Source organism: Phodopus roborovskii, unplaced genomic scaffold, assembly GCF_943737965.1.
Source record: "Phodopus roborovskii unplaced genomic scaffold, PHOROB, whole genome shotgun sequence".
Taxonomy (NCBI): Eukaryota; Metazoa; Chordata; class Mammalia; order Rodentia; family Cricetidae; genus Phodopus; species Phodopus roborovskii.
Window position 1 is genome coordinate 22658369 of NW_026126470.1, and position 17749 is coordinate 22676117.

Consider the following 17749-nt stretch of genomic DNA (forward strand, 5'->3'; position numbering starts at 1 on the left):
TTTAAGTATGTTCACTAAGTTATACCTGTGTCCAGAGCTTACTGAATTACATATTTCAAGCCAATCACTAGTTAACACCAATGCTGAGGAAAATTAAATCTGGATTTAAGTTTGACTTGTAACATTTTACTACCATCCTATAAATTCTCCTTTAAGTTAACAAAAAAGTCAATTTACTGGAAAAATTAAAATTCTGTTCATATGTACCCATTAAAACAATTTGAAGGGACAGCATTAAAAAGTGTGTGATTAATATCTTCCTGTAAAGCCAGTTTTATTACAAGAGATTATTTTAAATGATAGAATCCCAAGCAAATTAGTTCTTTTGAAGTCTAATTTGAGTTATAATATATACCTACTCAGTGTGGCACTGATCTAAAATTCAATATTTGATGCTTGCAATGACCTTTTTTCCCACACAGATAAAAAACCCTCATTAGATTTCCTCCAGACTTTTTCATGTCTTACCAAGTTACAGGTAATGGCCAATAACTTAGCCAAAGTCTCATTTAATAAATGAAATGGGTGTTTCTTTTATATAAATCTTATGCTTTGGCTTATTGCCCTGAAGTCACGATAGTCTGGAATAATTACATGTCCATCCTGAGGAAGGAACCCCAGGTAGGTGGGAGCTCTTGGCTGCTCAGGGTCTATGGCATTTATCACCACTCACTTCCTGGACTTTAGAACTTTTTCTTGTCTTGCTGTTTCTCCACGATGTCCCTGAGTAACTTTGCCTCGTGTGGGAGGGGTAGGAGGGAGGTAGGCTCCTCCACATCCTGAATTCGGAGACTACAGGCATGTACCACCATTAAAACAGCACAAACTGATTGCTGTTCATTCTCCTTACTAAGTGTTATTTGACTGTCTTCCCTTATACCTTTCCCAGACACTCAACGTCTGGAGCTCCTCCCAACGTCGATGGGCCCTCACTTTGTTCTGAATTAATCCAAGATGCTGGAGTCCTTCAGTGTTACCAGCCCTCTGTATGTATATCTTCAGCCGCGTGGCTTACAACTCCATCCTGTCTATACCATAGCTGTTGAGCTGTGGTACTGAATAGTGTGGGTCATCGTCACTGGATTGTTTGTAGAGTAAATCAAACATAAGCAAGAATGCCTTCCATCTGGTAAGGCTGACACACAATCACCTTAGCTCTACAGAGCATTGTCCCCTCATCATCGTCCCAAGAAGTATTTCTCAGACCAGAGTAGCTGGAGAGAGAGGAGACTCCATCTTGCTCCTGGCGGTGAAAAAGGGCAGCATTGGGACTCTCGACAGGGAAATCTTGCGTGTGGATAAATTTGTGGACAGGGTCCTGGGAATTCAGGGAGAGAGAACTGTGGCAAACTTTTCTCATTTACCAGTTAAGCTGATACAAGATGGTTCTTCCAGATGCGTACAAGACAGGGAGCGCCACTGCTGTTTGGCTTTCATAAAAATTCATGTGACAGGGATGGGGCTTGGTGGTTAAGAGCACTGGGTTGCTCTTGCATAGGACCTGAGTTCAATTCCCAGCACCCACATTACTCAACACCATCCACAACTCTAATCCCAGGGGATCTGATATCTTTTTTTCTCAACTCCACAGCTACCAGGCACACGTGTTGTGCAATACATGTATGCAGGCAAAATGCTGATATACATAAAAAAATCTAAATCTCCTCAAAACAAACAAACAAACAAGCCTATTAGGAAAGTCCTGTGAAAAGTTGAAACATCAAAGAATAGTGACATTTTCAGTCGAGAGAAAAACACTTAGCTTTCGTGCACAAAGTAGCAGAAATCCACATTATTATCTTAGTTTAACATAGGGAATTTAGAAATGACCACTGCTGGCTATGTCATTTGGAACAAGGAACTCAGTATGGTCTTATGGGCAGGGAGGAGCTGGATAAATGGAGAGAATTATCATTATCGCTGGAGGACTCTACTTTGTGATCATAAAATGTTCAAGACAGCCAGACTACTTTGTGACTAAGGGCTCAGAAGTCTACCTACCGTTGGCAAATGTACTGGCTGGGCAACTGTGCTTGGGACCAACAGGGCAGGGAACATTATGACTGTCCCCTCTGAGCTTTGGGTCTGTGGTGAGGTTAAACCACCAGAAACCATCATCTGTTGTGTTGGTGGCTCCGACAGCTTATCCTTTTACCTGAATTAATTTACTATTTTATCACATGCTTTGATGGCCTGTATTGAGGACCACTGAAGATTTGAAACCTCTAAGCTTGCCAATGGCTATATTAAGCTAAGAGATCACATCCTTTTTCCCAAGACTCCCTTTCCCCCTTCTTTTGGAGAGCTACTTGTTATTGCCCAAAATTGCATCAGTTACTTCTGCAGTCAAGGATCTTCTCTAATACCCAGATGCTTCAGATTTGCAGGTTAAAGCAGGGATACTGAATTGAGCCCAGGGATGGCAATATTTTACTTAGGGCTTAAGCAGCAGAGGTAAATTCACACAGAAACACACAGTGAATCCCATCACCTCCCTCTTTCAAAAATGCTTTGATGATACATGTAGGCACACTAAGAGTGAACAGGAAACGGGGGAGGGGAGGGAAGAAGGGGGGTGGGGTGAGTTGTCACCACTAGCTATTATGGAAAACATTCAAAATATTTCAAAGAAAGCAACATCAAAAAAGATTTGAGACTTGCAGTGAGTGATTTCATCTTTCAATGACTTAAAACCTTCACGTTTGGTTCTGTAGAAGATGCCCACGATTATTCATTTTTAGGGAAATGGTCTTGTGAATGAAAGGTCCACGATGCCCCTCATAGTCTCCTTGCAACTATTAAATGACCCACCAGCCAAATAGCTTGGGAAACCTTAAGGTTTGCAGAAAATACAATTTATACATATTGAGTCAATTGGTTCTCTTTCTACAAGCTTCACAATTACTGATAATTATTGATTGATGCCTTCCATACACTGAAAACACTGAGGAGAATTTTTCCTTCATACAAGTGAGGGGGGGTTTATCTTAGTCTTCAGCCCTGTCAAACAAGGCCATGCCTAGTTTGGAGATGACTGAACAACTGTGTCCTTGTCCTTGGCATGCTTTTCTTCTAGGACTGAACCTTTACTGAGATTATAACTGTCTCCATTCTGATTCTTAGAATCCTAGTTAAAAAAAAAAAAAATACTGATCTCCAATGTCTATCAAAATGGGAATTTCTTTTGAACCTTGTGTGACAGGATTCTCCTAGAACCGATTTTTATTGTTTAAATAGATAATTACACATCTGCTTCACACACTACACTGTGTCCCTCCCTGCATCCCCAGGCGCATCGCGAGTGTCTGTAAAAGGCTGTCATTTTTCCCTGTCACGAAGCTCCACTATAAAATCAGCCATCATCCATTCTAGGCATCTTGCCCACACCAGAACCATGAGATCAGATTTAATTTTGCAACCAGAGCTGGCCCAGCCTCTACTCAATGCTGCCATTAATGTCTCTGGCCCTGAAACTACGCAAGGCCCCATTCCTTATCCATGAGATTCCAAGTGCTTGGGTGACAGTCCTGTCATGTAAACTCAAGCTCCTTACGGTATACTTCTGGGATCTCGTTGGAAACACAGAATCATGGCATGTGTTGCAACCCATGCTTATAATCCCAGGACTTGAGAGGCTGAGAGAATTTTCTTAGCAAAGGTTTACGTGGAGTATATAGCAAGTTTGAGGATCTTTTGGGTTACACAGCAAGATTTTTATCTCAGAAAGAGAATAACAGATATGCACACTCCTAGTCTCCCTTTCACCAAGCAGATACAGGGAAGTAAATCTGCACATTGGGAGGACTCCCAGGTGACTGCCATTTGTGGTGGTGTCTGAGAGGACCAGGAGCCACAGGCCATACACAAGCATTGCTGTGCAGTGGTCTCAGTTCCTTCATAGAAGACAGAGCAGTCTACAGAACAGAATGTAAAAACACAGCAAAGCATGGCTAAGAAGCACTATTGCCAGAAGACACACGCTCCAGAGTCTCACTCTTCCAACCTAACACTCCGCTGTCTTTAACATTGATGGCTGCATTTTCTGCACCAGGATGCCCCAGGAAAACTGAGAACAGTCTTGATTTCTTCCTTTGCCAAATCATTTATTGAGCAGGGAGGGGCAGTCCAGAGAAGTTTTGGGGAAGCTGGTTGGTGTTTTGTAGTCAATGAGGATAAGAATGCACATAGAAGGAGGCCCCAGGCCACACTTCATTACTGGCTCTTCCCAGAAATGAGGAATATTCCTGCACTGGGGACACTGCATACCAGCCTGCCTTGGTGTAGCTTGGCTCTACGGAGTAACAGCTGGTAGGGATGCTGACTTCGGGGAGAATCTGTAGCATCTTTCTATGGTTTCTGCATGTGACTGCCATGCTCACCTTATGTACAAACCACAGCTATCTTCAATGCCGTGACACTTGAGCCCTGCTGTTAACACCTCAAAATAAATAAATAGATAAAAAAGGACACCCTACTCTCCTGACACTGTCCATGTCTGTGGCCTTTATAACCACTCACCAGCTCATCTGGTACCCATAGCAACCCCCGCTGAGAACAGAATGCACAAACATCCATTCTGAGAAGGCTTAAGATTAACAAGCGAGGCATGCTAGCACATGCCTGTAATTCTAGCACTTGGGAGGCTGAAACTGGAGGATCGTAAGTTCGATGCCAGCCTGGTTATGCAGCACATTCTGAGCCAGCACTAGGTATGGAGTGAGATTATGTGTCAATATAAATAATAGATAGGTAGACAGATAAACAGATATCAAGGGGTTGAACTAATATAATAGCAACCCGAGCACCCCAGTACTTAATGTAATCTTCTCATCAGCCCATGAATATTTCCATGCTATTTAGAAAGGGATAGATTCTACTATCATCATCATGATCATTTTCTCCCTCAAAAGAAGAAACTAAGGTAGAAGAGAGTATAGCCATAGCTAAAAACTTTCTTGAGGGTAGAGTGGCAATGTCAGGTGACAATATTCATGTATAAATCAAGGTTTAGGTTTTTTTTTTTTTTTGCAGTTTCTTGGCCTTAGAGTTGTAAATGGGGTGTGTTTGGTCCACTCAGGGCAGGGACTGTCTCTAGAGAGGATTCACTGGAGGCTGCACACCACTTTTAAAATATTCCTCACGGCAAGTGACATTTTCCTGAAATGCTATCATCTGCCTAGCCTGAAGTTTCAGAAGAAATGTCTTTTCCTTGAAGACAAGTTTCCTTGTGGCTTTCAAACTCCTACATCAAACAGCTCAGTTCTTTCAATGGCATTAGTCAGAAATCAAGATGAAAACACAGCGAGGCTCCTTGCTTGGAAAGGGGATTAAAAAGCTTCCTTTTCCACATTTATTTATGGAACTTGTGCCAAGGTCCTGATCTTATTTTCAGCCACTTTAGTGGGGGGGGATGTGTGTGTCTTAATCCTACTGGGATGTCATCAACCCCAGGAGCTGACTACAGCAATGGTCTTCACAGAAAGTTTGTGGGTTGAAGTTATAATTAATTTTTAAAGCAATGTAATATATGTATATTACATTGCTTTAAAAATGAATTATACAGAGAAGAATCTAGCTCTAAGGGGCCAGCATATATGTAACTTTTTTTTTTCTAAAGTGGTATTTTTCCAGGTGTAATGACACACCAGTAATCCTAGCACTTGGGAGGAGGAAGCTGAAGAATCAGGAGTTCAAGGCTAATCTGGGCCTTGGAAAGATACTATCTCATAGGTGTCAATCTTTATACAGGTATGTGTCTTCGTCTGGTCAGTTTCTAGTGAAATGCATGGTACGGCTCTTAACACAAGCAGTTATAAAGCATGTAGTGTCTACAAACAAAACCCAACATGTGTGATTTTTATGTAGTAACCATCATAGGACAGTTCTTTCATACAATCTTAAACCCAAGAAATGGCTGTTTCTTCACATTCTAGGAGAAACACCAGCTGCCTTGGGTAGATGAGGGAAGTGTACTATTAGGGCTACGCTAAAGGATCTTCAATGTAATTACTCAGTGCATGTCTCTCAACGCTACTGCAGAAGCCTAAACTCTGTGACAACGGTGCATTTGTCACAGAGACTCCGACTTCACCGTGACTGTGCCATGGTTTTGCAGGAAGGCACCAGGTGCGACTAACTACAGCGGTAACAGTTCATTCAGGGCAAATAATAAAGGAAGAGGGACGAGAACAATTAGCCATGCTTTACATTTTCAGTGTTTTCATCTTTTACAGAGAAGGCTCCTTCTTCTACTAATCCTCCATCCTCCTCCTCTTATTTAATTTGGCTGTGGCCAAAGAGAACAGACTTTTGAGGTTCCTGAGGCATTAGCTGTAGATTAGCTGTAGCAAGTTTATTAGGGTTGGGGACACACACAGATGGACTCACGAGGAAGTATTCCTCCCAATTAGATTCTCTAGCACTTAATTTTCAGTTTACTGGAAGGCTGTTTGCCGTACTTGCTGTCAGCCTATGTTTGCTTAAAAAGTGAAAGATTAGTATATTTATAATAGCACCACCTATTATCCTGAAAGATTAATTCTTAGTGAGGATGAGAAAATAGAATAAGGCATGAAGAAAAGTTAAAGCGTCACAGCTTTCACACTCCTTTTGTATAGCCCATAGAGTCAGGCTGTAGCCCTACTGAGCCCAGAGTCTCCTGGCTGCTGTAGGGTGCTCTGGGCATCAGTCCCTGGAATTCTTGCCTCTCCGTCTGAGCTCTGAGCCAATTCTGAGACAGTGGGTAGAAAGGAAATATTCATCTTCACTTCTAAAGAACACCAGGCACATCCTCCATGGTTTCCTTGAGTTGGGTTGAGTCATATACATAGCCCATGACTGACTCAGCTGCATGGACATTGGACTTCAGCTTCAGTGTGTGTCCTTAGATATGCAAGACACTGAAGACAAGGGCAGCTATGCTGCAAAGGTCACGGCATTACTGTTCTGTAGCTGTACAGCGCAGACAAATCTTCAGTAGGAGCTGTCACTGTGGTCTCTATGGTTTGTGCCCTTATAGCCGCGTCCTTTTATGGCTTCCATAAATATAGCTACACAGTGGCCCTGTTTCACAGGGGTTCTCCCTCAAACTTAAAAGAGAACTCTGCTTGACCTGTGTAAGAACACAGCAGACAAACAGAATAGGAACTACACTGCTACGCTGGGAAGAGAGCTCAGTAGAACGGATTCCGGTCGATGAGTGACAGACTACTATATTCCAGGGGATGAAAAGAAAGGGTGGGCAAAACTGGTGAGCCCATGGTAGAGAGGGAGATGTCAACATCCATAGGCAATGTCATGGGGAGAGCCTCACAGATATGCTGATAATTAGGGGGTCAGTGTGGAAAATGTGCCTAAATATACACATCATCACAATGGAGGACAGACTACTTTCTCCACACACAATACATCTGTGTATGCAGGACAGCTCCTATTAAATGCAAATTTATGCATATTTTAAAATGCCCTAAACACCCCCTTTATACTCTTCTGTATACTGGCCTCTTTTGTCTTTAACACAATCTTGTTTTCCAGTGAGCATCCTAGCTATGCCGATGGCCCTTTCTGTCCTGCAGTAGTATTCACAGGTTCCCTTAACAATGTCCCGGAAACTGTGACTAGTGTTGACTGTCAACTTGATAGGCTCTGCAATCACCTGGGAGACCAGCCTCCAGGCACACCAGAGAGGGATTATTTAGATTAAGTTAGCTTCTAGGCAGGCATGCCTATGAGGGATCACTTTGATTAGGCTAATAGAGGTAAGCAGACCTACCATAACTTGGGCAGCATCATTCTCTGGGCTCCAGTCATATGCTACCTAAAAAAATGAAGTCACTACCTGAACCTGAACATTCATCACTGGCTGCTTCCTCACTGAGGATGTAAATGATGTGACCACATGCCTCAAACTCTTGCTGCCTTCCAGCCTTGCCTTGATGGATCACACCCTTAAACTGCAAGCCAATGATGGACCACACCCTTAAACTGCAAGCCAAAACAAACCCTTCCTTACTTAAACTGCTCTGGTCAGAGAGGGTATCTTATCACAGCATCAGGAAAAGACAGAGACCATGCCTTGAAATGGCAAGCGCTAAACATTAAGGGTTTGGCAGGGGATGGGATCCGTCGGTCTTCAGTAAGGCAATCACGGTGCACAGAGGTGAGGTATGGAAAGGACTCAGCCTAAGTATTCCGGAACATGGAATCTCAAACTACTTGAACCTTAATCAGTGAGCTCATCAACTCATCCTTTAATTAATTAACTCATGAATTCAGGTATTCATCTTACCTTCCAGACCAGTGCCAGAAATAACTAACTCAATCCCTTTGCACTCAAAGAACTCAAGGTGCATGGGAAAAGACCATCCCATCCCCCACCCCCCAACACACACAAGTGCTAACACCTCTCCATGGGAAAGACCATCCCATCCCCCACCCCCCAACACACACAAGTGCTAACACCTCTCCATGTTTTTCAGTCTCTCATTGAACCTGGGGCATGACGGCCATGTTGGGATCTGCCTGTCTCCATCCTCCCTGGGCTGGGATTATAGATCTGTGCTGTCATTCTAGCTTTTTACACTGTGCTGGATCTGAACTCAGGTCCTCTTGCTTTTACAGCAAGCACTTTCCCCACTAAGCCAACCTCCAGTCCTCAGATCAAAAATATCTGGATAAGCCCCTCATGTATCTGTATTGAACAAAAGCAGGGATTTACCTTGTTGTTTTCAAAACAATTTAGGGTAATGACTGTTGACAGAGCGTCTGTGCTGGATTCAGTATGATGAGTGGCACAGAACTGACTTACAGCACAGAAGAAGATGCACACAGGTTCTACGCAAATACAAATTGTCACTATATACAAGAAACTTGAGCATCCATGGATCCAGGGATTCCAGGCATGGGGTATTCTGGATTCCGTCTCAGTTCATGGGTGGGGGGGGTTATTTCCCAATGTCTCCAAACGGCTTCTCATTTCTGTATTTCCCAGCTTTACTACAAGATCACCTAAGATTCTTTGGGCTCTGTTGACAACACATGATTCTGGAAGCTTATTATTTATTTTTTTAGAAGGTTACCCTTTCAATGCTCTTTTTTCATGCTCACACAGTTAGCTTCCCCTCATCTCACCCAGCTCCCAACATAGCTCAACTTGAACCAAGAGCCTGCCTCTAAATAAACACTATTAGAGCGTGATCGTCTTCAGTAACATGTAATTAATTCACTTAGAAGTTTGCTCCTCATAATTACCACAGCATACCAGCATCCCTCTGAAAATTGCCTGTGCCTTCTGCAGACGTTATTTGTGCACTGTAAACTTCAACAATAAATTGAAAAATGATTCACATTACTGTGTATTTGTACGTGTCCCTTCATCTTCCCAGTATGGTAAACACTAATTAACCCTGGCTAATTAACCCAGCCACAGTTTACAAACTCACTCCTTTATCAGCCTCACGTGAAAGTGAAACACTTAAAACCTTTCACAATTTGATACCAATTAAATATGGAAACTAATTTTTTTTTTTCCACATAGAGGGCAAAGATTCAGGACATGTAGTTGTTTGATTTAAACATGGTAGTGTTTGGGATGGTATCTTCAGATTCTTAGAAACCGAGGAAAGGAAAACAGGCTCCCTGATGCTAGTTGACTACGCTCCCCCTACATACACTCATCTGTGACTACGCCCTTATTTGGTAATGGGGTCTTTGCAGATATGATGGATTTAGGATGCTGTCATTCTGAGTAGAATGTCTTCCTGTCTACTGTATCATAGCAAAGCAGACAAGAGAGTGAGTTGCGAGGTGAGGACTGGGTGCGGACTCTACCACCCAGAGGATGGGCAAGCATCCCGGGAAGCTCCTGATGCAAGAGAAAGCACCAGAACAGATTGTGTCCCGCAGCCTTCGGGTGTGTGTGTGTGTGTGTGTGTGTGTGTGTGTGTGTGTGTGTGTGTGTGTGTGTGTGTGCGCGCGCGCGCACCTGCCAACACTTTCCTCTGGGACTTCTGGCATTCAGAATGGTGACAGAATGTGTTTCTCATGCCGGCACCCAGTTTGTGTAACTGGTGACTGCTGATAGCAGAATGATTATTCTGGCTACAGTTGTGACATGGGAGGAGAAGGTGGCTTTATAGTGAGTTTCCCTTGAGCCTGGGAATGGAGGGAGAGGGACAAGGGAATGCTGGGATCTGGGAGTCTAAACTGGCTGAATGCGAGCAGGTATTTTCCCTCTGAATGTCAGAAAGCCTTGAGGGCAAAACACTCCCTCCTTTTAGCTTTGTTCTCTTCTGAAGAGAACATCCATTTCCTCTCCTGACCCACACCTCTTGTCCTGGGAAGATCCCAAGAACTTTAGAAGCCTGCATCAACCCTTCGACTCAGCAAGGAAGCGAATGGCCTCAGTCAAGTGCCACTGTAAACACAGAGGTTACATCACTTCCTTCCCAGGAAGCCAGAGAAGCTGAGCTGCGCCTGGCACCAAGACATGTGGCAAATACCAGGCGAGTTTCGGATTTTACTAAGCTCAGCGTGATGACACCACCACCACCACAGAGGCCAGGACGGAGAAGGGCACTCACGCCCAGCCACTCCACTTAGAGAAGCCGGGACAGCTGGAGGGATCCATAAACGTTAGCCTGTTGACTTCAATGTAGGACAAACTCCGTCTGAACAAAACTACCTTCAAACAGCCTAAATGTTACGCTGTTGTATTTATATGACGACTGGAACAGAGTGAGTGCTTAGCAGCCTCTGCATTGTTAGTGATCCTCTGGCTCACAACATGGGAGGGAGACGGTGGCCATAAGATTTGAAAAAGAGACTTGGAACTTGAGACAGGGAGGGGTAGTGGGGGAGGGTGGTGGGGGAGGGGAGCCGTGGAAGGGAAATGAGGAAGGGAAGCTGAGGGGTGGGGGATGAAGAGCGGAAAAGGGGGGAAGTGATGCAATTCTATTTCAATTAAAAACATCACAAATTTAAAAAAAAATGAAGAGTACTAATATATTTTGTGACTTCCGTGAATAGTTTTTAGAATAAAGAACACATGTGCAGTCCATTACGTGGGTAGAGGAGAGGAGGCACAGTAGACCTACCCAAAAGACTGACTTAGCCAAGTGCTATGTGCTGAGGGCTGTATCCCCCAGAAACACAAAGCAGCCATAGTCCTTAAGGTAAACATCCCGAGAAGAGCATTTTACAGTGGGAACTGATGTCAAATGTTGTCACAAGGGTGACTGGGACACTGACCCGGAAGGACAGCTGTTCTTAGGAGAAGCTGGGGAGATATTAAGATAGATTTCTCTTTTAAAGAGAGGCTGTTAGGAGAAGAAGCCCCGAGATTAGCATCTGAATGTAGTGAGATAGTCCTTCTGTGGCACTGACCACGCCCATTGGGGGTGGAGCCATGGGCAGAAGTGACCTGTGGAAGGAGGTCGGAGGGGGCCAGGAAAGGCTCTCTCTTTCTGGTGTGACTCGGACAGGAGGGGATAGGGTTGAATTTCCTGGTGTTCACCTGTCTAGGTTGTAAGTTATTTCTCCCTGAATAAACATCTATTCGGCCTATTTGTTTATCCTGATCCTTATTTACCGCGATATCTGAAGAAACCTATGGCTGAGGACACATTAAAAAAAAAAAAAAATCCACGATCTCCTGACATGGGAGACATGTATGACCTAAAAAGGCTCAAGACTCAAACACTTTGAGCTGCTGCCCGTCTGTGCCCAGATCTCTAGTCCAGTTACATCTGGACAATGACTCTCTTTTTCTTAATAAACCATGTCTATTTCTAACTCTATCCCCATCTTCTTCATTCCAGCACACCTGGAACTCTCTGTGTATCCTCTGGACCTTCTGGATTCTTGCTCATACATAACATGATGAAACAAACAAACAAACAAACAAGCAAAAAGCCATGCAGAAACCAAGGAGGCTCTCCTCAAAAAACAGCCTGGTGGCTCCAAGATCTTGAATTTCCGAGCTCCAAAACTATGAGAAAATTAGCTTTTACCTTTTTAGGCTATTTCAGACTGTAATGTTTTCTTTAGCCATGCTACATATAGCCCAGGATTGCCTAGAACCCAGGATTTCTGCTTCAATAACTGAGTGGCTGACATTATAAACATGTGCTATCAACCCACGCTTGAGTGTTTTCCCTTTTCTTTTCCCTTCCTTCCCTCCTTCCTTCCTTCCCTCCTTCCTTCCTTTTTTGTGTGTGTCATAACTGGATACCAGAGAAGAAATAATTTATAAACAGGCTTCTTTAGTTATTGCCCACTGCTTTCCTAGTGTACAAGACAACAAAACAATTCCTTGTGGCTAGGGCCCTACCGCTGGATCGTCACACACAGAGCAGAGTGCCTCCAATGGTGAGGCAGGGTAAACTTCTTCAGGAAGATCTTGGAAGTACGGAGCTCCCATCTGCCCTTAATCGCCACCCACAGACCCCACTCTCGAGACAATTAGCATACACACTTGGAGATTCCCGACAAAAGTTCCACTGAACCTTCTGCAAGGCTGAGCGAGTGATGTACGCTCGGTGCACCGATGCATGCTTCGGTGACCACGAAAAGTTGGGGTGTAGCAAGTCGGGAGTTAATTACCCTGGGCCCCCTTTAGTCACTGTATCAGCTATTTACTGTCTTCCTCTGCCTGACCCGACACAGTTTTGACCGTTAGATGAGTCCTTTGGAACGTATGAACACAGACTTAGTTTCCAACCAATCCAATAGCTAAGAATGTCATCAGACAGCATCCGAGGCCTACATAGTTGGGCTTTCTCTGCTTTTTCAACTCACTCACAGGATGTTTCCTGTGTTCTACAAGAAAGCAGGCTGAGCAAGCCATGGGGAGCAAGCCAGTAAGCAGCACTCCTCTATGGGTCCCAAAAGAACACATTCCTCCCAAAGTTGCTTAGGTCACAATGTTTTAACATCAACAGCTGCCACTCAGTGTTGTATACTGGTGCATGGAGAGGGAGGGTGTGTGTGTGTGTGTGTGTGTGTGTGTGTGTGTGTGTGTTTACAATTCATCACTCAAGGTGTGGATTCTAATGATGCATCACTTTCTCCTCACCACAAAGACAGAAAATCTTATAATACAAATACCCCCAATTTTCTAAGAAACTTGTATTCTTACTAGCACACATAGATATGAATTTTTAAACTTGTGAATTTTTAAAGAATCATTTTTGGTAGAAAATATGTCCATTTCTGTGGGTGTGAGGTAAACAAGAAGTCCTCCAAAGTACACTTTACTGGAAGACACAATGACTTCCGGGACACCGATCTCCACAGAGAATGACTTTTCTTCCCAAGTGGCTTCTAAGTATTTGAGACTTTCAGTTCCAGGTATTTACAGCCAATGAACTAAGATCCTGAAAAATATAGATGCTGTTTGCTGTCTGAGGGGTGAGGGACAGACATGCAGAAATGGTGTGGCAGGATGAACACACTCCAGGGACCGGGAACCTGCCAGCTTCTGGCAAGTTCCAGAAACAGGGCCGCATTTGAACTCTCAGATGCCTGCAGAGGGCTCCCAATCCTGCATGGCCATTTTCTTTGAAGGAAAAAGCATCTCATTTATTCACATCCTAGCTGCTTAAATACTCACTTTGATTTCTGAAGAACTTTGGCAAGATATGAAGAAGCCCTTGACCCCTGACCACTTTTAGTCTCCGATTTGATCAGGCCACTTAATCACCCTGGTCCTTAATCTGCAAACCGTGAGGGCTCTGCACCTCTTTCATGCCCCTCTTGAAGAGCTGTTCGCGGCAGGATATGGGAAAGGAAGCAGGCTTTTCTCTCTCCACATCAAAGAGAGCAGACCGCCCAACTTTCTCTCATATTTCCATACAATGTTTGACTTACAGGGCGAGCCTGGTGTGTCAAAGGACAGGATAACTAAGCCACTTTCTGTTCCCTAGAGAACAGGGTTTTAGCCATCGACGGATAGTCCTGGTTTAAGTTTTCTCTCCCGCACCTGAAGGAAGTACTTTACTTTAGGGGTAAGAAGGCTTCTGCTCAAGGCGGGGAAACAAAACACTCAAGAGCAAGGTACTGGCTGCCGGCCAAAGGGAAAGAGAGAAAGGCAGCACCAGCCCTGGGCCAGTGTGCTCCAGATGCATTCTTGCTGGCTTGATTGTGGGATTACAAAACCTTTCCCTTGGTTTTCACCCGCTATTTTCCCTGCTTTGCTCAGGATCACAGGTAATGCCAGCAGCAGTCTGGAAATGGCTCAGGTTGGTTCGCAATAGGAAACCTTATGGCTGCTGCAGCTCTCTGATACCCTCGGAGTATGTACACTGCATGGGTTTGCCGTGAGACTGTACATGAGATGTTCTGAAACCTAAATCTCTACTGCACCCCTACATGCAGCTGGGAGGCAGACAAGAAAAACCGGAAGTTGACAGCACGAGCGAAAAGGGGGACCCGACCCTGTTTCAACAGGGCGGAAGGCTGAAGACCGACAACTGAGGGTGTCCTTGGACCACCGCCTCTCAGAGCCTTTTGAATTTCAGAGTTTTGGACTAAAGATGACAGCCAGTTAGAGTTTGTATCATCACACACCAAATTTGAAAAACTCTGGAATCTGAAAAGTCCCCAATCCCAAGTATTTTAGACAAAGGATCTTCCCCCCAAACAAGGTACACTGAAATAAACAGAAACTCAAAAATAATGTATGGACCCCATTTTGGCCAACATCACCTACTTTAATAAATCAGAGTGTAAGACAATGGTAGCTTTGTGTAGAAAAGATATTAGCTATCATTTCAGAAGGCGCTCAGTTTTCTAAGACTCAATCATTAAATACAGGTAGGTTTTTAAAAAGTAGCATGTCTCTGCTTTCACAACTGGCCTGCTGGGCAGCTGTAAAGAGTTCAATGCTGTAGAGGCAGCTGCAGACTTAAGGACACAACTGGCCATCTTTTCTCAGGACAGGAAACTGATCTAAATGCCCCACAGGCCCAAAGCAAAGACAGAGATAACGTAATTCCGTAATTCCGTAGAGGCTAGGCGCTACTTCAGGCGCAATATGTAGCTGATACTTTATGAGCACATGTAAGCCAGCAACATATCTGAAGAGTGACATGCATTAAATGATTATTAAAGTCTTTGCCTTAGCATCATCTATTTATCAATAGTGGTTGAAATGAACTAGACTTTACCCATTGACAACCTAGTTTATTCCCCAAGTCTAAAAGACATTGCAAATATTGTTGTTTGTTGTTGTCCTAGATTCCTTTTCTTTCTGAGATAGTCCTTCCCTGTATAGTCAAGGCTGGCCATGAACGCATGAGCCTCCTGTTCAATCAGTATGTGCCCTTACCTGCTAAGCCATCCTTCCAGCCCTTTTTGACCCATCCTCCCTGTTTACGATGTCCTACCCAAACAGTGTCTGCAGAAGACATGAGCTGTTAACAAAGAATAATGAGGCTTACTCGTTGACTATAGTGCATTAGTTCTTTCTGAGCAGAACAGCAAGAGGCAAATTAACATTCCTGCCCAACTCTGACTCACATGCAATCAAATTCATCTCATTCCCAGTTAATCCTCGTGGAAGCATACTTCAAAATTAATCTCAATTTGGCTTCAGTTCTGTATTCTGGGTGACAAATATCACTATGATTCTTTTTCTTTTTAAAGAAAGAACCTTGAAGGCAGCTGTTTGTGACAAACAGAATAACCAGCCCTTGTTACAGTCCAAAATCATTGGTTGTTCCCAAGACTCTAGAAAAAAAAAAAAAAAAAAAAAAAAAAAAAAACAAAACAAAACAAAAAAAAAAAACAAAAAAAAACAAAAACAAAAAAAAACCAGGACACATCTGTCACAGTGTCCCATGCCAGGAAAGCGTCTTGCTACCACCACTGTGGTCTGATTTCACACCCCACTCATTTTTTGTTAGAGCTTCTTTCTTGATTTGGTTTCACGTTATAGTGCCACACACAAGAATTGCCGAATTGAGAACAAAACTCTCTGCATCATTGTAAGAATCAGCAGCTTGGCGTGGGAGAGACGATGCCTCGGGCGTTACCCACCTGGTTGAGATAGATGGTCCCCACCAGGAGAAAGTAAGGGCTGGCATGGAAACAGGAACTATTGATGGAGTGTAGCCAGTACAGCCTAGCAAAAAGGCCACAGAACCTTTGGAATTTTACTGAGTTGTGGAGAAAAGATGGGTGCCTGAATTCTGTTTCTTCCAAATAAATATGCACCTTCTTCAGTGGTAGAGCCATCTTACAGCGGACACTGTTCCAGCGTCACACCCTTTAGTTAATACTTGTTAAAAACACTGTAACAGGAGTCTGGGGCGATGGCTCAGTGCACAAAGTGCTTGCTGGAAGTGTGAGCAGAGTTTAAATTCCCAGAAACTAAGGAAAAACTGTATGGGTCTGGCAGCCTCCCCTGTAATCCTAGCATGAAGGGTGTGGGTGGGGTGGGAGGTGAGTACAGAAAAGTTGCTCAGTGTCAGCTTCTGGCCTCCACATGTTCCCTCTATGTGTCCACACGCACTCACGCATGCTAAAAATGGGGGAAGACAACGGCAACACACTGCAAATTGATCTATGTGTACATGCATTATAATCTAGTTATGAATAATATTGATTGCCAACTTGATAGGATCTAGAATGACCCAAGAGGAAAACTTCTGAGCTAGTCTGTGAGTTGACTGAGGTGAGAAAGCCCTCCTTAAATGTGGGCAGCACTATCTCAGAGGCTAGGGTCCTGGCTGAATGGAAAGGGCCACATAAGCTGAGCACTGGTCTTACTGGTTCCCAGCTGGGCCTGGGCTTGGCCCTGAGATCAGCTGCCTTGTGTTCCCACTGGCCCCGTGACTTCCCAGCCATCACGCGAGACACCCTTAAACTCCGAGCCTTTAAGTTATTTTGTCATAATAACAAGGAAAGTTATACTCCTTAAATCCATGCATCTTAAGCAGGGTTCAGAGAAAGACAAAAACTCAAGTGGAAACTAAAAAGCACCCAGAATAACCAAAGTAATCTTCCAAAAAACAAAAACAAAACAAAACAAACAAACCAAAAACAAAAGTAGAGAACTCATACCTGCCAATTTCAAAACTTAATCACAAACTTACTGTAATAAAAGTCATGTGGATGAACAGTAAACATAGGCAGGTAATCGAGGGTAAGGAAATCTAAGGTCAACAGAATTTGCATACGGTACAGTGGCCTTTTAGTTGGGAAGAATCTTTTTTTTTTCCCAATACACAGTGCAGGGATGCTGGGTTATCATGTGAAAAAGGTGAACTAAGACCCTTAACTAGCTAGTATCCCATACAAAATGCACCCAAGTGGTTAATTAATAATATACAACTCTTAAGGGAAACACAGGTGTAAATTGTGACCTCGGGGTTGGTCAATGGCTTCTTCTATATGTTACCAAAGCAACAGTGAAGAAACAAAGAACTAATCAACTAAACTTTGTCTATAATTAAACAACAACCCACCAAAAAACCCAGCCCCCCCCCAAAAAAACCCAAAAAAACACCAGAAACCTTGCATGTCCAAAAGCATATTGCAAAGAAAGTTTTACACACACACACACACACACACACACACACACACACACACACACACACACACACAAAAGCACTGGAAAGCTCCACAATGGGCAAAACATTTGCAAATTGTGTATCTGGTTAAGATAGTGTCCAGAATATACAAAGGAGTCACTAAGTCAACAATACAAAAAAAAGGAAAGAAGCCAATTAAAATGAGCCAAGGATTTGAA

At 43.6% G+C, this 17749-nt stretch overlaps 1 protein-coding gene across 6 annotated transcripts in view; it reads right to left on the reverse strand.

Moving 5' to 3' along the window:
• Positions 1 to 17749, reverse strand: part of App (amyloid beta precursor protein) — a 204088-nt gene that overhangs the window by 21676 nt on the left and 164663 nt on the right. The gene's annotated exons all lie outside the window — the stretch shown is intronic.